The 22,390-nt window shown below is 41.5% G+C and overlaps 1 protein-coding gene across 2 annotated transcripts in view; it reads right to left on the bottom strand.

Annotated features, from left to right (window-relative positions):
• Nucleotides 1-22,390, bottom strand: part of BACH2 (BTB domain and CNC homolog 2) — a 383,072-nt gene that overhangs the window by 154,117 nt on the left and 206,565 nt on the right. The window contains exon 3 of one of the 2 annotated variants that reach the window (XM_052645752.1): nt 6,554-6,702. The exons of the other annotated variant lie outside the window; for it this stretch is intronic. The gene's annotated coding sequence lies outside the window, so the exon portion shown is untranslated. The remainder of the gene's footprint in view (nt 1-6,553; nt 6,703-22,390) is intronic. 2 annotated transcript variants of the gene reach the window in all.

The following is a 22,390-nucleotide window of genomic DNA, read 5'->3' as shown; positions in this document are numbered from 1 at the left end:
GACAAGATCTTTTTTGATTTGTTTCAGTTTTCTGGGGAACTGACAGCTAGATAGAATATGCTTTCTGTTCAAAACCTTTCCAAAGCAGTTTCTTTTTCTACTTATAAAGGATCTAACCATTCTCAGTGAATCAGCAGGTCAGTGTTACCAGCTACAAATATCCTCCAGGGTGTATTTGCTAACTTTATTAAACCAAAGCTACCTTGTTTTCTGATTCTCTATCTCTGAAAAAGGGAAGTGGGATTTGTGCGGTAGGGTGGGGTGTGGGGTGTGAGGGGGGTGGGGGTGCAGCGGTGGTGGGAAGTACCAAGCTAGTTAATTCAGGGTTCTGGTTAGTTGGGTTCCAGGTAGCTGAGCCATCACTAAATATGAATTCAGTGCCTGTATCCAGGTACATCTGATTCTCAGAGCCATAAAAGTCGATCAGTAGAGCCCCCAAAGGCTGGTCTTTGTTGGTTTTTCTCTAGCTCACGTCTTTCCCTCTGGGGACTGTGGTAGGCAATCTGTGTCAGGGTGTTCATTTAAACAAACTAGTACAGCCACTATGGAGAACAGTGTGGAGATTCCTTAAAAAATTGCAAATAGAACTCCCTTATGACCCAGCAATCCCACTGCTGGGCATACACACCGAGGAAACCAGAATTGAAAGAGACACATGTACCCCAATGTTCATCGCAGCACTGTTTATAATAGCCAGGACATGGAAACAACCTAGATGTCCATCAGCAGATGAATGGATAAGAAAGCTGTGGTACATATACACAATGGAGTATTACTCAGCCGTTAAAAAGAATTCATTTGATTCAGTTCTGATGAGATGGATGAAACTGGAGCCGATTATACAGAGTGAAGTAAGCCAGAAAGAAAAACACCAATACAGTATACTAACACATATATATGGAATCTAGAAAGATGGCAATGACGACCCTGTATGCAAGACAGGAAAAAAAGACGCAGCTGTGTATAACGGACTTTTGGACTCAGAGGGAGAGGGAGAGGGTGGGATGATATGGGAGAATGGCATTCTATCATGTATACTATCATGTAAGAATTGAATCGCTAGTCTATGTCTGACGCAGGATACAGCATGCTTGGGGCTGGTGCATGGGGATGACCCACAGAGATGTTATGGGGAGGGAGGTGGGAGGGGGGTTCATGTTTGGGAACACATGTAAGAATTAAAGATTTTAAAATTAAAAAAATAAAAAACTTAATACTAAAAAAAAATAAATAAAAAAAAATAAAAATCATGGTCTCTGAACTCCTGGGGCTGAACTTGTTTTGATTAGAATCTATATCCATGTTGTTTCAACTCAAGCTTAGGGTGCCGGTATCTACGTGTGATGTCAAAGATGAAGAAGCATTTACTTCTCCTCTCTTAAGACTTGCTGCCCTGAATTCTCTTTTCCATAAAAACATTTCAACTGTTTGATATCTTAGCAGCTCCCTAAGCAACTGATTCCAAAACCTTTGTTGCTATGCCCTGTTCTCTAGCACCTAAGCAAAAAGCATGGAGAGTATTTCTAAGCAGGTTTGGGTTGGAAATGAGGGACTGATTTATATCCACTGTACTTCAACTTTGATGATTTTATTTCAATTCTTTTTTAGTTATACTTTTTCCTTGAGCCAAACACATACATACACATTTATGTATGTATATATGTATATAATTCACACACATGCATTTATTATTATTATCTTTTTGAAAGTCGTTCAGTCGCATCTGACTCGTTGCGACCCCATGGACTGTAGCCCACCAGGCTCCTCTGTCCATGGAATTCTCCAGGCCAGAATACTGGAATGGGTAGCCATTCCTTTTTCCAGGGGACATTCCCAACCCAGGGATCAAACCCAGGTCTCCCGCATTGCAGGCAGATTCTTAACCGTGTGAGCCATCACGGAGGCCCACACACATGCATGCTCATATGTATAAATGATTCTGATATCTTAAGAAGGATGTGGGATAACTCAGGGCAGAAGTTTTTGAGCTCTTCGAAACTATGGATCCTTATGTACTGCTCTTTAGGAATTACAACCCCTAGTCAAACCTAAGGGTGGGGCCTGAAAAGAGTAAAGTAAAACAGTAAAGGAAGGGAGGTCTGAGGAAAACACGGCTACCTAGGCCCCAAGAGAACTCATTGATGGTTCTCCAAGGCTGGTTTTCTAGAAACACAGAATAAAAAGCAAAATCCACCTCCCTTCCCCAAATTAGGGCCCAAATGGACTAACTCAGTGGGTTCAATCCTTCTTATTCCTCACAGGCCTCCATGTTACTTCTACAGCTGTTCTGTGAGGTATGGGTGCAGTAATATCCAATATTACAGAGATTTGCTGATGGGGGATAAGCTACACTTCACTGGGAGAATGTCAAACATGCATTAGAGTGAGAAGCTCTGTTGCAGGAGATCTATTTGCTACTAGTTTTCTTTCCAAGTTTCCACTTTCTACTAGGCTTCAGTCTGGGGCAAATCTTCAGGTCTGCCTCCAGTGCTAAGACCTGTCAACTCCCTCCACTATTCATGCATTCTGGGGTGTGGTACCCGGACTCATTAATGAAGTCATAATTCACAATAACTGCAGCAGTCCCATGACTGGAGCACAGGGGTGTGCATGTCCTCTCCATCCCAGGAAAGCAGCTTTCCTGCATGCATACATGAGATTTTAGTAGAGATGATGGTTATCGATGACAAATTTCCCTAGTGGTTTCGGACAAATTTGTCCTTGTCCCAATAGAAAACCCATTCTTGAGACTGAAGTCTAATATTCTGCAGGGCCGTTACCTTTGCTCAAAGGGTGCCCGGGAAGTGCTGAGGCTGAGGGAGTTGTGAGGGGCGTAGACACCTATGCTTCCTCCTACTCAAACTACAGCATTCCTGTCAAGCATTACTTAGTGTTCTGCCTGGTATTCTCAGAAGGAAAGTAAATTCTGGTATTCAGGGTATTTTTTTTGTGTGTGTGGTAAAATATACACAACATAATATTTACCACTTAAATCATTTTTTAAGAGTACAGTTCAGTGGCATTAAGTTGTTGTTCTAGTTGCTAAGTCACATCTGGCTCTTTGCGACCCCATGGACTGTAGCCTGCCAGGCTCCTCTGTCCATGGGATTGTCCAGGCAGGAATACCGGAGCAGGTTGGCATTTCCTTCTGCAAGGGATCTTCCCAACCCAGGGATCAAAGTCACAGCTTCTGTGTCTCCTACATAGGCAAGCAGGTTCTTCACCACTGAACCACCTGGGAAGCCATTCACATTACTATGCAGCCATGACCACCATCCATTTCCAGAACTTTTTCATCTTGCCAGAGTGAAACTCTACCCATTAACACCAACTTCTCTCTCCCCTTTATTCCCAGGCCCTGGAAAATCAGCCTTCTACGCTTTCAATGGCTTTGACTAGTCTAGGTATCCCCCCTAAGTGGGATCATATAGTATCTGTCATTTTGTGTCTTGCTTATTCTACTTGGTATCTTCATGTTTCATCCATGCTGGAGCATGTGTCAGAATTTCATATTTTTAAGACTAAATAATAGTCTCTTGTATGTATATTTCACGTTTTCTTCATTCATGGTTGAATGAGTTGCTTCCACCTTTGGGCTATTAGGAATGATGATGTATGAACATGGATGCACAAGCATCTGTTCAAGGCTCTGTTTCCACTACTTTTAAGTATATACCCAGAAGTGGAATTGCAGAATCATACAGTCATTCTAGGCTTCCCAGGTGGCATAGTGGTAAGAATCCACCTGCCAAGGTAGGAGATGCAGGAGACATGGGTTCAGTCCCTGGGTTGGGAAGATCCCCTGGAGGAGGAAATGGCAACCCACTCCAGTATTCTTGCCTGGAGAACACCATGGGCAGAGGAGCCTGGTGGGCTACAGTCACAGGGCTGCAAAGAGTTGGGCACGGCTGAAGCGACAGCACACACACATGGTCATTCCACATTTAATTTTTTGAGGAATCATCATACTGGTTAGTGTTCAGTTTTTTTATATTAATAACTGTTTTAGTGCAGTTTTAGGTTGATGGCAAAACTGAAAGGAAAGCACCATGGGCTCCCATATACTCCTCGTCCCCAAATGCACAATATTTATTTTTCAAACTTTATTTTTTTTTTACCCCGGGTCCATGGCAGTGAAAGTGCCAAGTCCTAAACACTGGACCACCAGGGAATTGCCAAGACCTTATTATTATTTTTAAAATTTACTTATTGGCCACACCACATGGCATGTGGGATTTTATCTCCCTGACCTGGGATTGAACCCATGTCCCTTGCCTGGAAAGTGTGGAGCCTTCATCACTGGACCACCAGGAGAGTCCCCATGACTTTTACAGAGACGCTCTAGGCACCTGGTGTGTTGAATGCTGCGCCCAAGGCTGCAGAGAGGGAGCCAGGAAGGGGGCACCAGGGCCAGCAGGCGTTTTCTGTTCCAAGTCACCCAAGGTGTCACAGCAGCCTTCTACCTGCCCTGGCTTGTCTTGTAGTTATTAAACTGACTGACATCAAAGGTCATCCGCCAGGGAAACCTGAAGTGTACACGTGGACACTCACAGATGCCAGCACAGGAAAGCAGGAGGGAGATGAAGGAACATTTGATCCAACCCATTTCTTTTACTTCATGGTGAAGATACTTCATAAACTGAAACTTCCCAGAATGCTGTGCAGAATAACCAATTAGTGCTTGACAGAGATGTTATCATTTGTAAGGGTAGAGTGATAATAGGTAATTACCTCACTCACAACTCTGTCAGCCCGATTACCAGCCATGTTACCCTCTGGGCAGCTCCCAGAAGACAATTCTGAATTAATTCCTTCTAGAACTCTTTCATCACCTCTTGCTCTTTTGGTCTTATTTTTCTGACTTTGTGATTTTTATTTTAAACGCATGCACTTAAATCTATCTCCAGGATTTGGCGTTCTGTTAACATCTAGGTAGCAGGTTATGCTCCTTCATTACATATCTGCTTGGGAATTGCTTTATTAAAAGTGACTATTCCCAAGCAACTCCACATATTCATCTTGCACAGGGACCCTCAAACTTTACAGGTGGCCTTGGCTACTTCTTTCTATGTGATTTTTGGCAGCCCTTCCTTTCTTTCTTCTTTCCTTCCTTCCATTATTTTAACCCTTTCTGATAATCAGTTTCTTTGTCTGTAAAATGAAATCAATGCCAAATCATGCCAACCATTCTGGGACTGTTCAATTGCTTTATTTTTAAAAAGTGACTACTCTCAATTTTAAAAAGTTTTGTTTTGTTTTTTTTAAAGTGACTGTTCTCCACTTCAGAGAGTAATAATAAAAGAACTGTAAGCCCTAATTGCTGCTTTGAATGATAACATTAACCATATCAAGTAAAATGTTATAAATCACCAGGCTTATCCACAGATTCAAAATGCCCATAAATTTCTCAAACATTTCCTAGACAGCATCACTCAGACTATTTTCACACTCACATTGACTCAATGAAACAAAAAACAACATGCTGTTAGAACTTCTACATTGAAAGCTTAGAAACATACAAAATTCATACAGGTTCATAGGTACACGTGTACATTAGCATGTATGCTCCCATATACCCAAGTGCACAGTTGTTGAGTCAAACTCTTCTACTTTATTCTACGAACATGGACTAAATTGTTCTTGTCTTCAGCAGACAGGTGACTGGCTTGTCCCAAAGCTAACACAGTAACAGGCTTATCTTAAAACTATGTCAGTCCTGAGAACATAAAAGCCCACAAAACACTGGTTTGCTGGCTTAGACTTTTGATTAGAAGTTCACCTTCCTTCACATATGCCTTTTGCAAATCAAGTCATTTAAGAGTATGAGGGGAAGGATCATGCTGGGATGATTCACTTTGAAAGGGAACAATATATTTTCTAGCCCAGGAGAAAAAAGATTTTCCCTTTGGAGTATGCCTCAAAGCATGATGAGGACACATGGGAAAAGATGGCAGCTGTCACTATAGCCTGTTAACAGCACTGTCAGTCACCCTTGTTGAAAGGCAAGGGCAGAGAGTGGCTGGTCCTTGTGCCCTGGAGTTGAGCTGGCATAGAATAATGGCATCTACTTGGATGGACTTTCAAAGGTGACGGTGCTGAGAAGACCCTAAAAGTCTCTTTTCTGAGAGTTGAGTTCATGTATTAAGTACAGCATTAATATCTTCATTTTCATTTCATACACGTTTCTACCTTTATCATTCCTCCATTCAGTCACACTTGAGTTAAAGCAGTGATTCTCAAAGTGAGGTCCCTGGACCAGCCTCATCAGCATCACCTGGAAATTTGTTAGTAAAGTAAATTCTCAGGGGCCCCTAGAGCTCCTGAATCCAGTAATCTGGGCATGAGCTTCAGCAAGCTGGACTTTCACAAGCCTTCCAGGCGATTCTGAAGCATGATAATGGGTAAGATCCACCGAGTTAGGGAACCACCTATAGGCAGAATCTAACCCCTGTGCCCTTCCTCAATGATAATTCTCAAGACACTTTGTTATTATCATCTCAGAAAATTCTTAGCCTTGTTTGGTTGGAGGAAAGAAACCTTAGTCAAAACTTACATGTAATTTTTTCAGGTCCTGTGCTGGCTTCGAGTCTTAGGATGCAGGGAACTGGGCGAAGGGAGAGAAGAGAAGGCTACAGCAATCCATTCAGACATGGACCCCAAAACCTTGTGGGGCCACCTTGTGACAGGTCAGCGAGCATCCACCTGATTGGGGAGGAAGACTGTCCATTAGCACAGGAAACCTTTCATGTTAACGCTGCCCCCTCTCTCCTGCAATCCTGCTACACCCCATCCTCTGATTTCATGACCTCTAACATCCTGTGCCTCAGGACCAGTCCAGCTAAACAGAACAGGATAAAATAATCCAGGTATCAATGTCGGGGCTCACCAACAGGTGAAACACTTCCCTCACTGGGTGCTCTTCTGAACTGGCTATATTAACAAGAAGATATGGAAAACAATGGAGAAGGAAATGGCAGGCCACTCCAGTGTTCTTGCCTGGGAAATCCTGTGAACAGAGGAGCCTGGCGGGCTACAGTCCATGGGGTCACAAAGAGTTGGACACGACTTAGCGACTAAACAACAACAAAAAGAGTTGCGATAAATTTGAAGCAAGTGATAAATTTGAGGATTCCAACTGAAATGAGATGATCCTCTGATACTTCAAATATGTTTTCTTAGAAAATAATAGTCTTTATTTTTGCCTGAGGATAAATTAATACATGCTTATTATAGAACATCTGAAACACTTATGGAAAAGAATCAAGAAAAAATAAACATCAATTGCAACCTTGACACTGATAAATCATTCATGATATTTTGTTCTATAGGCTCATGACCCCTTAAATGAAACTCCTGGGCCAGATACACTTCAGAGTTCATAACTGCTTGCTGTTAAAGAGTATTATGATGCGAAACTACCATTTATTGTATGATGCCCCATCAGAATCTGAAGCAGTACCCGGTAATCACACACATTAGATATCTCTGCAGCAAAGTAGATGCATATTCTTATTTGGTCAGATAAAATAGAGCTTCACATTAATTCAGGTCAGATTTTTCTTCCCAACAAGTCACCAAGAGACCTTTGTGATGTTTGAACCAAATGCATTCAGTGCTGGAGACAAGGGATTTGGACTGGTATTCTTTTCAGAGACACAAAAACAGAGCTTAGTTTCTCCTTCTTAATTCAGTATTATATGAACGTAAACATTTCCTCAAGTTATTAAAAATTCTTCAGAAACATGCTTTTCAATGTCTGTGTAGAGAAGTGTTTTATTTCATTATTTCTCTCATCTGGGGAATGACACACTATTTTCTTTTCTTTTGTTATTGCAAATGACACTTTGACAGATGTGTCTGAATGTCAAATCGCCTGAATGTCTGTGTATTTTCCTAGGTAGATTCCTAGAAAAAGAATTGTGGGGTCAAGTAGAGTGAGCTTTGAGGGTCCTGGTGACTGTTCAGAAAAGCTGTACCTATTTACACTCTTGCCATAGCATGAGTTTTGGTTGATTTGTGTAGTTTGCTGACTAAGGTCCGTCTAGTCAAGGGTATGGTTTTTCCAGTTGTCATGTATGGATGTGAGAGTTGGACTGTGAAGAAAGCTGAACGCCGAAGAATTGATGCTTTTGAACTGTGGTGTTGGAGAAGACTCTTGAGAGTGCCTTGGACTGCAAGGAGATCCAACCAGTCCATTCTGAAGGCGATCAGCCCTGGGATTTCTTTGGAAGGAATGATGCTAAAGCTGAAACTCCAGTCCTTTGGCCACCTCATGCGAAGAGTTGACTCATTGGAAAAGATTCTGATGCTGGGAGGGATTGGGGGCAGGAGGAGAAAGGGACAACAGGGGATGAGATGGCTGGATGGCATCACTGACTCGATGGATGTGAGTCTGAGTGAACTCCGGGAGTTGGTGATGGACAGGGAAGCCTGGTGTGCTGTGATTCATGGGGTCTCAAAGAGTCGGACACAACTGAGTGACTGAACTGAACTGAACTGAACCCACTTTGCTGAAGGCACAGGAGAGACGCACTTGCCGGTCACATACCTCAACAAAGTTCTAATCAGGGACAACCACATTTAGATTGTATTTTTTTTCTTACACAGATGATAATGAGCAGCTCATTGTTTTTCACATAATAAAGAGGGAAATAGGAATAAGGTAAGTTTACTATCAGGTGGCCCTCATTAAATGGGACTGAGTTGGATCTGGACAAGGGAGGAATTGCCCCTCTTCCGTGAAGGGAGTATGGAAGTCACTGACATATCATTGTGAAAAAAAAACACAATCATTTTTCTTTGTGCACTGATTAATTCTGTTTCTGGAAGACCAGAGCCTTGCATTTCCCTTGCATTTGGTATTTTCCTATTTCTTGGACATTCAACTGCTCTTCAGAATGGCCATCAGGGAGCAGAAAGAGATGTGAAGACAAAATTAAATCAGACAAGCCAATAATCACGGCTAACCCTCCCAAGTGCCCACGATGTGTCAACTCTAGTGCTGAGTGCCTTACATGCTTTATCTCATGTAATGCTGAGTGCACTGGTACAGAAACTGGCGGTGGTGAAGTTCGAAAGCACGTGTTCGCTCATCAATCCCCCTTCTCCCCTAGTCAGTCTGGAGGAATTAAAGGTTTGCAATTTCAAAGATCTCTTCAAGTCTAATGTCTTGAATGACTCCAAGAAAATCCAAAGACTCAATGACTCCTAGTCAAGCCATAAAACCAAATGTTACCCTTAGATGGTTTTCTGTCGGTATTGCCAGTACTATCTGTAGGAAGCAGTGAAAATAGTATAAAATCCAAGAGGAGTCCAAATAATTGTAAACATGTCGAAGGTCTTATATAGACAAGAGGGAGGCTGGATCTCAGCACAGTTGAAAGTTGAGAGTCTGTTCACACAGAGAAAAATGAAGACACACATATACTTTAAAAAACCACCAAACCTACAAATACATTCTTCCCAAATGAGACTACAAGTTTAGTAATGCTAAATCAGGGTTCACAACCCCAAGTTCCTTTCCATTTACAGCCTTTTCTAATAAATTTTCTTTCTCTCTACCCTTTATGTATTTAACCTTGCAGGATAATTGATGTAGTGTGTGCGTGTGCCAGTTGCTCAGTCATGTCTGACTCTGCGACCCCAAGGACTAAATACTCTTCCAGGCTCCTCTGTCCATGGAATTTTCCAGACAAGAATATTGGAGTGAGTTGCCATTTACTACTACAATTGATGTAGAGAAGGACACAGTTTTCATACACTGATAAAAGAAAATGGAAGAGATATTTTTTTGTTATATGGAATGAAATAACCCCACTCTTGCCCTCATCTAGAAACTCAGTTTCTGCAGTTTAGTATACACTGTATAATGGCTGCAGTTCATAGAAAAAGAGGGGGGTATAAATTTAATTTTATTTTAGGAGTGAGTTAAATTTATCTCTTCAACAATCTTCTCAAAAACTAAGGGGTGCTTCCATCAAATCTATCAAAAGACCCAAGACGTATCAAGAAGCAGACCATTTCCTCCACTGCAGCTTTTCTTTATACTTAAAATAGCATTCTTCTGATAATTAGGTGTCAAGCGGGTAAAAGGACTTCTAAGTGATTTTTCTTTGCCACAATAGGGTATACGATTAATTTTCTAAGTATACCAGGCTTATAGGATGAGAAAAATAGGTGATGATAAAAGATTGGAGGCAAGAGGAGAAGGGGATGACAGAGGATGAGATGGTTGGATGGCATCACCAACTTGATGGACATGAGTTTCAGCAAGCTCCAGGAGTTGGTGATGGACAGGGAAGCCTGGTGTGCTGCAGTCCATGGAGTCACAAAGAGTTGGACATGATTGAACTGAACTGAGAGGAGATGACCACTCACCCTCAAAGAACATACTTTGTTTTTTCCAAAGGGCCTAATTACTTGGGAGGAGGAGAGAATTTTAAAAAATTAGCCACCACTAGTAACAGACATTGACATTGACAGTGAAGTCAATCAGTCGGGGTGTCCGACTCTTTGTGACCCCATGGACTGTAGCCTACCAGGCTCCTCCGTCCATGGAATTTTCCAGGCAAGAGTACTGGAGTGGGTTGCCATTTCCTTCTCTAGGAGATCTTCCCGACCCAAGGATCGAACCTGGGTCTCCTGCATTGTAGGCAGATGCTTTACCACCTGAGCCACAAGCTCTTTAGCTACTCAAACTGCACAACTGCATTTTTAAAGCTAATTACAAATTTGGATTATCTCATTTAATGAATATACTTCGAAGCAACCCACTTCTGTTTTAATGCTGAACCAAAGTCTGTTAAAAAAACAAACAAACAAAAAACCCACTGCTTGAATAAAATTACACTTTCAATGTCAGTGAATCTTGAATGGCAAAATACCACAAGCTTAAAACTAGTAATGCCATGTGGTTCTGTTATCTTACATTTACAGGAGAGTTTATAGTTTCCTAAGCCGTAAGAGACTTAGAGGGTTGCAACTCAGAGCAGCTTTGCTATCAAGGGCATGTCATTCATCGCCTCTGAGCACAAGCCTTTCACAGGTTCCTGTGAAGATCGAATGAGATGTCAGACAACAGAGTTTTTGCAAACTCCTAACACATACATAAAATGTTGGGTATCACTGTTCTTTTTACAAACAACTTTGCAAGGCATAAAGATACTAATCCCCATTTCACAGTTAAGGAAATTGACAACAGCAAAAACAAAACACATGAACAACAACAACAAAAAAAACCCCAAAACAAAACAAAACTGAGTTAGGAGAGTTTTATCTTTGAAACGGCTACAAATCCGCTGAGTAACTCTCTGGATGTGATTTCCTCAGCAAAATGAAGGAGTTGAATAGGATGCTTTTAAAACTCTTCTTGAGATTAATGGTTCTGTGATCAGGGACTTGGCCATTGTAGGGATGGGGCACTCTTAACAATGACTCTTAGGAAGCAGTCTCCCCTGGAGGTCAAGGTCAGCAGGTAACAGTCTGCAGTACTGGGCTGAGGTGGTGAGCAGCCTCTCACCCCTGGGGACGGGACGGGCATTAATTCATTTTGCTGGATTAAGGGGAGGCTGGGGACATCCTAGGTGAACAGCCAGGGCCTCTGGGGCATAGGAAGGAGGTCCTGGAAGAGCTTAAAACAATAGCTCTTTAGTAACTGGTAAAATCACTTAATGGGAAATAGATGGGGAAACAGTGGAAACAGTGTCAGACTTCATTTTGGGGGGCTCCAAAATCACTGCAGATGGTGACTGCAGCCATCAAATTAAAAGACGCTTACTCCTTGGAAGAAAAGTTATGAGCAACCTAGAGAGCATATTCAAAAGCAGAGACATTACTTTGCCGACTAAGGTCCATCTAGTCAAGGCTATGGTTTTTCCAGTGGTCATGTATGGATGTGAGAGTTGGACTGTGAAGAAGGCTGAGCGCCGAAGAATTGATGCTTTTGCACTGTGGTGTTGGAGAAGACTCTTGAGAATCCCTTGGACTGCAAGGAGATCCAACCAGTCCATTCTGAAGGAGGTCAGCCCTGGGATTTCTTTGGAAGGAATGATGCTAAAGCTGAAACTCCAGTCCTTTGGCCACCTCATGCAAAGAGTTGACTCATTGGAAAAGACTCTGATGCTGGAGGGATTGGGGGCAGGAGGAGAAGGGGACGACAGAGCATGAGATGGCTGGATGGCATCACTGACTCGATGGACGCGAGTCTGAGTGAACTCCGGGAGTTGGTGATGGACAGGGAGGCCTAGCGTGCTGTGATTCATGGGGTCGCAAAGAGTCGGACACGACTGAGTGACTGAACTGAACGGAACTGAACTGGTAAAATATTTCACTATTCTAACAACTAGTATAGCCAAATATGTGTAGACCCCTGGGAATGTCAGTCTGGTGACCAGCCCTACAGTTGCTGGACTATTAGTTTCAAAGAGATGGCACCTCTGCGGGCCACCCACCTTTCCTGACCGAGTTCCTACAGTACTGGAGGAGAGATCTAAAAGGGTTACTCTGTAGTGTGAGCGAACATCATGGTTACATGGGAATCTCACTTCAGAAGGGCTGGGGCTGCTAACTTTCGCTTCTACTACTGATACTCTACCAGGGTTCTCTAACACAGCTTTCTGTGATGAGGAAAATATTCAGTATCTGTGGTGTCCAAAATGGTGGCCATCAGCCATACGGGAGCTTAAAAGTTCCTAGGGAGACAGAGGAACGGAATTTTAAGTTTTAATCAATTTAAATTGATTTACATTTAAATAGGCATACCTGGTTAGTGGGTACCTTATTAAACGGTGCGGCTCTAGGCTGCCTCATGTACTAGCTTTCTAGGCAGTATTTTGGACCCCAGAAGCTCACAGGACAATACATAATCATCTCTTCAACAAGCATTTACTGACCTCCTCCTGGGTACCATTTAGGTGTCTCGAAACAATGGTGAATGAGATCACCATGGACACTTCCTGCTCTCGGGTGTGGTGTTTCTCAGCTAGATTGATGTCCAAAGACCTCACAAAATCTTGAAGTGGTTCACCAGACTGCTCTTAGGAAAAGGTGGGTGAGGAGATATGGTAATGCTACACTAAGCGTGAAAGCACTGCTTTTTCGTTTCTTCATATTTACTGTTAGAGAAGCTGGGGGAAAGTTTAAAAAAGGGATATCTGAATGGTTACTGTTCACTCACTTACAAGTAAAGTCACATATCCCAGAGAAGGGAAATTATCTGTAAGAAATTCCCTCTTGCACAAACTTAAATTTACTTAGAAGAAAAAGTCAGTGGGACCTGCATTCTTCAGCTAAGAAAAAGTAAATGGTTATTTAATTACAGCAATAGTCATAAAAAACTACAAGCAGGTCTCCAGCTGCAAGCAGTGGGCAAGGGAATGTTTATTCCAATTAGCTGTAAAATGATCAGGTTTTCTAGAAGGTACTTCTTGTATAAGTAAGGCTGATTGCATTCTTTTACTCTACAACTCCACTCTTAGCTAAAATTTTCAGTGGCTTGAATGAGATTCGATGAGCAAAGCTTTCTCTGCTTTCCCCAGGCAACTCCAGGTGGAAATATTTTTATCTACATCCCAAATCTAATACCAGCTACATTATTTCTCAGAAACATAAAAGTGGTTTGGTTTAATGATTTTCCAATTTCCAATATTGCTTCCTGTGTCCCGTGGTCAATTTTCTCCTATCCTGATCACCTCTTCCTACCTTACTGGGATTCAGATTGATAATAAGAAAACATGACAAAATATTCAAGAACTGTTTTCTGCTCTTATTTCAACCAGAATCCAGGTCTGCCAAAATTTAAGAGGACAGAGATATTACGCTCTGGGATACAGTGCTTTTAAGCTAATTATCTCCATCGTATTTATATTATTTCACTTGAGGAGAGTCACCAAGCTAAATAACCTGATTTTGCTCAGCATCACAATGGGATTGTACCTGGATGATACCATTGAGCCAATCTGACTTTCAGGAGCTTCAAAATGCCACTCTGACCTTCTGTGCAAAGTCGCAGTATTGGTTTTTAAGTTAATAAAAAATGTCCATCTATACAGACACACACACACTCTATCACTCTTTCCCTCTGAATTGAATAGAAAGAGAAATTACAGTGGTCAGAAAACAAGATGAGAATTCAAAACTTAATTCTAAAATTACAAATTCCATTTTGAGACTACCATCTGCTGGAAAAGGTTAAATCTCAAATGTTCTGCTGGTCCCATGCTGTATAAAAATATTACCAGGAATTTGGTGACAGCTTTAGCAATAAACATGCTAACTTGTGAGTGGCCCTGGAGTCCTTATTCATATTCAGAAATACTAAAAAGAGTAGTCACATACTATTTTATGACCAGAAGGGCTTTGAAAAGAAAGGGGTCCATCGATGTTAATTTTTTAAGAAACTACAGAGATGAGTTTTTTTTTTTTTGAATATACATTTCAAACAGAATTTCAACAGTCACTTGTATGAGGCAGAAGACCTTTGAATCATAGGTCTTGCGGCTTTTGTGTTTTGTTCTACTGGCATGGGAAGGTGATATGAGGAAATGTGCTTTTTTTTTTTTTTCTGCAACAGAGAAAGAACTGGGGAGCAGCCACTTCAGACAGGATGGAGAAAATTAATTAAGATAAAACATTTCTGAAAGTTTCCACTTACACATTTCAGATGCCAAGTTACTCTAGTTGGAGAACCCCAGCTAGAAAATTCACTTCTTTGATACTCAAGGTTTTACCTTCCCAAAATATAGTGGAGAGCTTGTTCAGATTTGCACCCCTAAGAGGACAGTGCAGTCAGAACAAGTCGCCACTGACAATTCTGAAAAGCAGCAGCTAGAAAGAAACAAGTGTTGAAAACACACAATCTGATACACAAGAAGCTAAAAAGAAACAAGTGTTAAAAACATACAGTCTGATAACAAAGGGGAGGGGGCGAAGGGATAAATTACGAGTCTTAACATGTACACACCACTGTATATAAAATAGATAACCAACAAGGATTTACTGTATAGCACAAGGAACTGTATTCAGTATCTTGTAATAACCTATAAGAGAAAAGAATCTGAGAAGAATTGATTTGAATCACTTGCTTGTACACTTGAAAAAAAAAAATCAACTCCACTTCAATATAAAAGAAAATACCCAATCCAAAATATACCCGGGGTTTCTGTAGCTTTGGAATATAAATACTGGCCTCTACTTATGCATAGTAATAATCATACTTTTTAATGACTCAAAACTTCCACATTCTAGGAACTGTGTTAGGAATATTATGAGTATTATTAGCCTACTGAGTGAATGAGAGAACCATGGCTCAGAGAGGCAACGTGCCTTGCCCAAGGTCACACTGGAGGAGATAAGAGAGGATCACATGTAATCTGTATCCATGCCAATTTGACTCCAAAGCTCACCCCTTTCCTCTGCAACACTGCTATCCACTACACTCTGGGGAAACTATATTCCTCTCCACAAAACAAACAGGTCCACTTTTCCACATGCTACCAGTAAAGTCTCAAATTAAAGTGACAAAATTACAGGTCCTTCAGCCATATAGATATTTTTGCAAAAAGCCGATTAGCTTTTTAGCACTAAAATGGTTATATTTCATGAAGTATACTAGAATTAAAAATTCTTTTCATATTGCAGTTTCTTAAAATACTATCAGGCTTCTAAGTGACCCAGATTATTCTCTCCAGGTGAATTTTTTAAAATTTAAATTTATTTTAATTGGAGGCTAATTACTTTACAATATTGTATTGGTTTTGCCATACATCAACATGACTCTGCCATGGGTGTACACATGTTCCCCATCCTGAAGCCCCCTCCCACCTCCCTTCCTGTACCATCCCTCTGGGTCATCCCAGTGCACCAGCCCCAAGCATCCTATATCCTGCATCGAACCTGGACTGGTGATTCGTTTCATATATGATATTATACATGTCTCAATGCCATTCTCCCAACTCATCCCACCCTCTCCCTCTACCACAGAGTCCAAAAGACTGTTCTATACATCTGCGTCTCTTTTGCTGTCTCGCATACAGGGTTATCGTTACCATCTTTCTAAATGGACACCTATCCTCAATCGTGAAAGATGATGCTGTGAAAGTGCTGCACTCAATATGCCAGCACATTTGGAAAACTAGCAGTGGCCACAGGACTGGAAAAGGTCCGTTTTCATTCCAATCCCAAAGAAAGGCAATGCAAAAGAATGCTCAAACTACCACACAATTGCACTCATCTCACACGCTAGTAAAGTAATGCTCAAAATTCTCCAAGCCAGGCTTCAGCAGTACGTGAACCGTGAACTTCCAGATGTTCAAGCTGGTTTTAGAAAAGGCAGAGGAACCAGAGATCAAATTGCCAACATCCACTGGATCATGGAAAAAGCAAGAGAGTTTCAGAAAAACATCTATTACTGCTTTCTTGACTATGCCAAACCCTCTGACTGTGTGGATCACAAGAAACTGTGGAAAATTCTGAAAGAGATGGGAATACCAGACCACCTCACCTGCCTCTTGAGAAATCTGTATGCAGGTCAGGAAGCAACAGTTAGAACTGGACATGGAACAACAGACTGGTTCTAAATAGGAAAAGGAGTATGTCAAGGGTGTATATTGTCACCCTGCTTATTTAACTTCTATGCAGAGTACATCATGAGAAATGCTGGGCTGGAAGAAGCACAAGCTGGAATCAAGATTGCCAGGAGAAATATCAATAACCTCAGATATGCAGATGACACCACCTTTATGGCAGAAAGTGAAGAGGAGCTAAAAAGCCTGTTGATGAAAGTGAAAGAGGAGAGTGAAAAAGTTGGCTTAAAGCTCAACATTCAGAAAAAGAAGATCATGGCATCCGGTCCCATCACTTCATGGGAAATAGATGGGGAAACAGTGGAAACAGTGTCAGACTTTATTTTTCTTGGGCTCCAAAATCACTGCAGATAGTGACTGCAGCCATGAAATTAAAAGACGCTTGCTCCTTGGAAGAAAAGTTATGACCAACCTAGATAGCATATTCAAAAGCAGAGACATCAAAGGAGAATTTTGAAGGAGGCTGAGCGCCGAAGAATTGATGCTTTTGAACTGTGGTGTTGGAGAAGACTCTTGAGAGTCCCTTGGACTGCAAGGAGATCCAACCAGTCCATTCTGAAGGAGGTCAGCCCTGGGATTTCTTTGGAAGGAATGATGCTGAAGCTGAAACTCCAGTCCTTTGGCCACCTCATGCGAAGAGTTGACTCATTGGAAAAGACTCTGATGCTGGAGGGATTGGGGGCAGGAGGAGAAGGGGACGACAGAGCATGAGATGGCTGGATGGCATCACTGACTCAATGGACATGAGTCTGAGTGAACTCTGGGAGTTGGTGATGGACAGGGAAGCCTGGCGTGCTGCGATTCATGGGGTCACAAAGAGTCGTACACGACTGAGTGACTGAACTGAACTGAACTGATCCTCTATCATGAGACATAGCAGTGAAGATATGTACATGCAGAATCTTCCTTTGGGTCCTGATCTTTGAAGAATATCATGACCTTGATTGCCCACATAGAAAAACACCCAAAGCAGAGAAGCGGCATTTAGGGCTCATGTACCATATTTTCCATCCTTAGGTCAAAGACATCCAGGAAATCAGACAGTCAGTGACTAAACTCTCTGCAGGAGTAGAGATGGGCATGTGTGTTTACTGGGGTTGCCAGTCAACTTAGTAAAGGGCACACCAGAAAAAGGTTGAAGGAAAAGACAGGTGGAAAATAACCTTTTGGGTAGTGAGGAGGGGAGGGCAGCACTTCATTCAACAAAACTTTTCATACATATGAGGTCTCCTGTAATATATTTTTCATTATTCTCCTAGTCTTGAAACCATAACTGTGAGAATGCTGGTTACCTGGTGTAAAGGCAACTTTTGTTGTTTTTCTCAGATCTACACTATTGCTGTTTAGTCGCTAAGTCATGTCTAACTCTTTTGCGACCCCCAGGGACTACAGCCTGCCAGGCTTCTCTGTCCATGGAATTCTATTTCCTTCTTCAGGGTATCTTCCCAACCCAGGGATCTAGCTACTGTTTCCTTCTCGGCAGATAGATTCTTTAGGACTGAGCCACCTGGGAAACTCATACTAGTTGTATCCACTTACAAAAATGTTACACAACCTAGAGCACCACAACCTTCCACACCTCCTCTGTGAAAGGACAAGTAAAACAGTATTTCTTGGAAAGACAGGCATTAACTAATGCACTGCATTTGTTAATGCAGTGGAGCTTTCTCCACCACCTCAGTCTACTCTTAAGGGTTCAAAAGTTTCGGCACAAAGCACAAAGAACATCTCTTAGCTACTCAGCATTTAGTTCAACTCCACAATATACTTAGCAAGATTGCTTTTTTTCCCGCCTTCCTTGGTTTAATGACCTCAAACATACCAACATCCTGTCTTACCTAATCCCCTAACAAGTTCTATCAAATGCCAGGACAGAATCAGACAGCACTGCAGGCAGTGAGATCATTTGCTAAGAATTCATTTTTATTCCAAAAATTAGGAGTGCCAGACCATTTCACACACTCTATCACACAGCCAGAAAATGAGCCTGGCACTTTAAGAGAAACACTTAAGCTGATTTTTTAAAACCTTTCGTCCATCACAGGCCCTTAAAAAACCTAATAACTCTCTCCTCATAAAAAGATGCACAAATAAACGCAAAACCTTTCCATGTAACAGGAGGGGTTCAAGGGCCCTTGGAAGCCTAAGAATCCACAGACCTCAGGTTAAAAACCCCTGCTGTAAATGAGCTTCAACAACAGTTCCCTTTGTGCGTGGGTCTCTGTATTGGATCCTGGTCGCTGGAGCATCCCACCTGACATCCTCTGGTGTCACTCTAGTCTTGATGAAAAATGACGTTTCTTGTTTTGGCTTCAGGAACACCCCTACCAGGCTTCTGGTCAGTTACCGCAAACACAGCCGCGCCTCTCCCAAGCCAGCCGGCTGCTCTGGGAATACGCAACTTCTCCCCGTCTCTTCTGGACTTGCCTTCCCCGGACGGTCCTGGGGTCTGCTCTTGGATTTGCTGTCATAGATGCTGCTCTCCCCTCTCCATCCTGTCTCTTTCCTTCTTGGTCTTTGTGAACTCTTATAATTAAAAAAAAAAATTCATTTTCTTTCTTTACCATAAAAGTAACAATCTTGATTTTTGTATTTAACTTATTAGTTTTTCCTCTAAAAGCATCCTTCTCCCTTTTATCCCTTTGCCCCCTGGGATTAACCTGTCCATGGATCAAAGCAACAGGGTCTGTAGTCTCTGCCCAGTTGGGACAGGGTTTCTCCTATGGAAGCAGTAGGTACAATGGGAAGATGGTAAGCCTGAAGACAGACAGATGGGGTTCTAATCCCAGTTTACTAAGCTGACAGACTTAGGCCAACTATTTTAATTTTTAACATATTTTTTTCATGTGGGCCATTAAAAAATTTTAGTTTATATTTAATTGGAGGATAATTGCTTTACAATGTTGTGTTGGTCTCTGCCGTATAACAACATGAATCAGCCATAAGTATACATACATCCTCTCCCTCTTCAACTTCTTTCCCACCTCCCTCCCCCTCCTACCCCTCTAGGTTATCACAGAGCACCGGCTCTGGGTTCCCTGTGTCATACAGCAAATTCCCACTAGCTGTCTACCTTACATATGGTAATATATATGTTCCCATGCTACTCTCCCAAATCATCCCACCTGGAAGATGAAATCGTGATCACTGCACCATCAGGGAAGTCCCCGGCCAACTATTTTAAAGGAAAGCTCAACTTCCTAATATGAAAATATAGGGATGATAATACCAACCTATACGTTTTTTTCCTTTTTTTTTTAAGGGTGATTGAACTGATAAGCATAGTTCCTGAGACACAGAATGCTGTGCTGTGCTCAGTCGTATCCCGCTCTTCTCGAACCCATGGACTGTAGCACACCAGGCTCCACTGTCCGTGGAATTTTCCAGGCAAGAATACTGGAGTGGGTTGCCATTTCCTTCTTCAGGGGATCTTCCTGACCCAGTGATGGAACCCGTGCCTCTTGTGTCTCCTGCACTGGCAGGTGGGTTCTTTGCCACTGTGCCACCTGGGAGACACAGAAGGTGCCTAGAATATAGTGGTTCCCATGTTCCCCCTCTAACTCTTCATTAATGGGACTCAGCATACATTCTACACTTTAGAGGCAATGCTTGATGCTGGTTATTGTGCAGTCAGGACCACTTACATTGCAGTCTTAAGTATCTTTTTAAACTTAATTGAGATCTAATTCACATACCATAAAATTCACACTTCTGAAGTGTATAGTTCAATGGCTTTTAGTTTATTCATGGAGATGTGCATGCCACTGCCACTATTATCTAATTTCAGAACATTTTCATCACCTTAAAAAGAGATCCCATACCGACTAGCAATCATTCCACATTTCCTCCTTCCTGTACCCCCTTCCCACTCCCAGCCCTTGGCAATCACTAATCTAACTCTTGTCTCTATAGATTTGTCTATTCATATAAATGAAACATTTAATATAAATGGAACCATACACTATGTGGCCTTTACTATCTGGATTTACTTAGCATACTGTTTTCAAGCTTCATCCATGTTGTAATATGTTTCCATTCCTTTTAATGGCTAAATAATAATCCATTGTGTGTATGTATCACATTCTATTGATTCATTTATTAGATGATGGACCTTTGGTTTATTTCCACTTTTTGGCTATCATGAATGATGCTGCTATGAGCACTTAAGTAGAGCTGGATATACATAGACATATGTTTTTCAATTCTTTAGGAAATATACCTGGAAGTGTAAATACTGGGTGTGATGACTAATTTTATTTTTAACTTGGCTATGTCATGGTACCCATACATTTGGCCAAGAATGCCAAAATATTGCTGTGAAAGTAATTTTTAGATGAGATGAACATTTATATCAGTAGATTTGAGTAAAGTAGATTACACTAGATAAAATGGGTGAAATCAGTTGTAGGCCTTAAGAAAAAGACTGACCTCTCCCAAGGAAGAGGAAATTCTGACAGCTTCAGACATGAAGCGCAAATCAGCTCCACCCCGAGTCTTTAACCTAGGTGGCCTAGCCTGCAGATTTTGGACTTAACAGTTTTCATGACTATGGTAGACAATGCCTTAAAATGAATCTCACTCTTTCTGCATATACAAACACATCTTAAGGATTTCATTTGGCAACTCTGTATTTAACACTTTGCTGTTGCTCAGTCACTAAGTCGTGTCCAACTGTTTGCAACCTCATGAACTCCATCCAGCAGGCCAGGCTTCTCTGTCCTTCACTATCTCCAGAAATTTACTCAGACTCATGTCCATTTTGAGGAACTGTCAAACTGTCTTCCAAAACAGCTGTACAATCCCATCAGCAACGCATAAGAGTTTAGATTATTTCACATTCTTACCAACACTTATTATTACTATTTTCTTATCTTCAGCCATTCTAGTGGGCTAAAGTGATTATTTCATTGTGGTTTTGAGTTGTATTTCCCTAATGACTAACAGGGCTTCCCAGGTGGCACTAGTGGTAAAGAATCCACCCGCCAATGCAGGAGGCACAAGAGACATGGTTTGATCCTTGGGTAGGGAAGACCCCCTGGGGGAGGAAATGGCAACTCACTCAGGTATTCTTGCCCGAAAAATTCCACGGACAGAGGCATCTAACGGGCTGCAGCCCACGGGGTCTCTAAGAATCGAACATGACCAAGCAGCTGAGCGCGTCTCAGTGACACATGATGCTGAGCGTCTTTTCACGCGCTTATTGGCCATTTGTATGTCTTTTGGAGAGATGTCTATTTTAATTTCTTGCTCCTTACTTAAATGGATTATTTGTCTTTGACTGTTAACTAGTAAGAATTCTTTTTATATTTTGCATACAAATTCTTGATCAGATGTATGTTTTGCAAATATCCTCTCCCACTCTACGGGTTTCTTTTCATTTTCTTAATGGTTTCCTTTCAAGCATAGAAGAATTTTATGAAATTACATTTATCCATTTTTGTTGTTGTTGTTATCTTGTAGTTGGTCATGTCTAAGAAATTGTTGCCTGATCCAAGGTCACAAAGATTTATTCCTATGTTTTCTTCTAAGAGTTTTATAGTTTTAACTCTTACATTTATGATCCAATTTGAGTTTTTGTATGTAGTATAACATAGGGGTTCAACTGTATTCTTTTGCATGTGAATATCAGTTATTCTAGAACCATTTGTTGAAAATACTATTCCTTCTTATCTAATGGTGCTGGCATCTTTGTTGAAAAACTTTGACCACAAACCTAAGAATTTATTTCTAGACTATTGATTCTATATCACTGTCCATCCTATGACTATGCTGTTTTGATTACTGTAGCTATGTAGTATGTTTTGAAATCA

The sequence above is a fragment of the Budorcas taxicolor genome, chromosome 9 (genome assembly GCF_023091745.1).
Source record: "Budorcas taxicolor isolate Tak-1 chromosome 9, Takin1.1, whole genome shotgun sequence".
NCBI classification, from domain to species: domain Eukaryota; kingdom Metazoa; phylum Chordata; class Mammalia; order Artiodactyla; family Bovidae; genus Budorcas; species Budorcas taxicolor.
The sequence above is the reverse complement of the archived record's forward strand: the minus strand, read 5'-3'. Positions and strand labels throughout refer to the sequence as shown.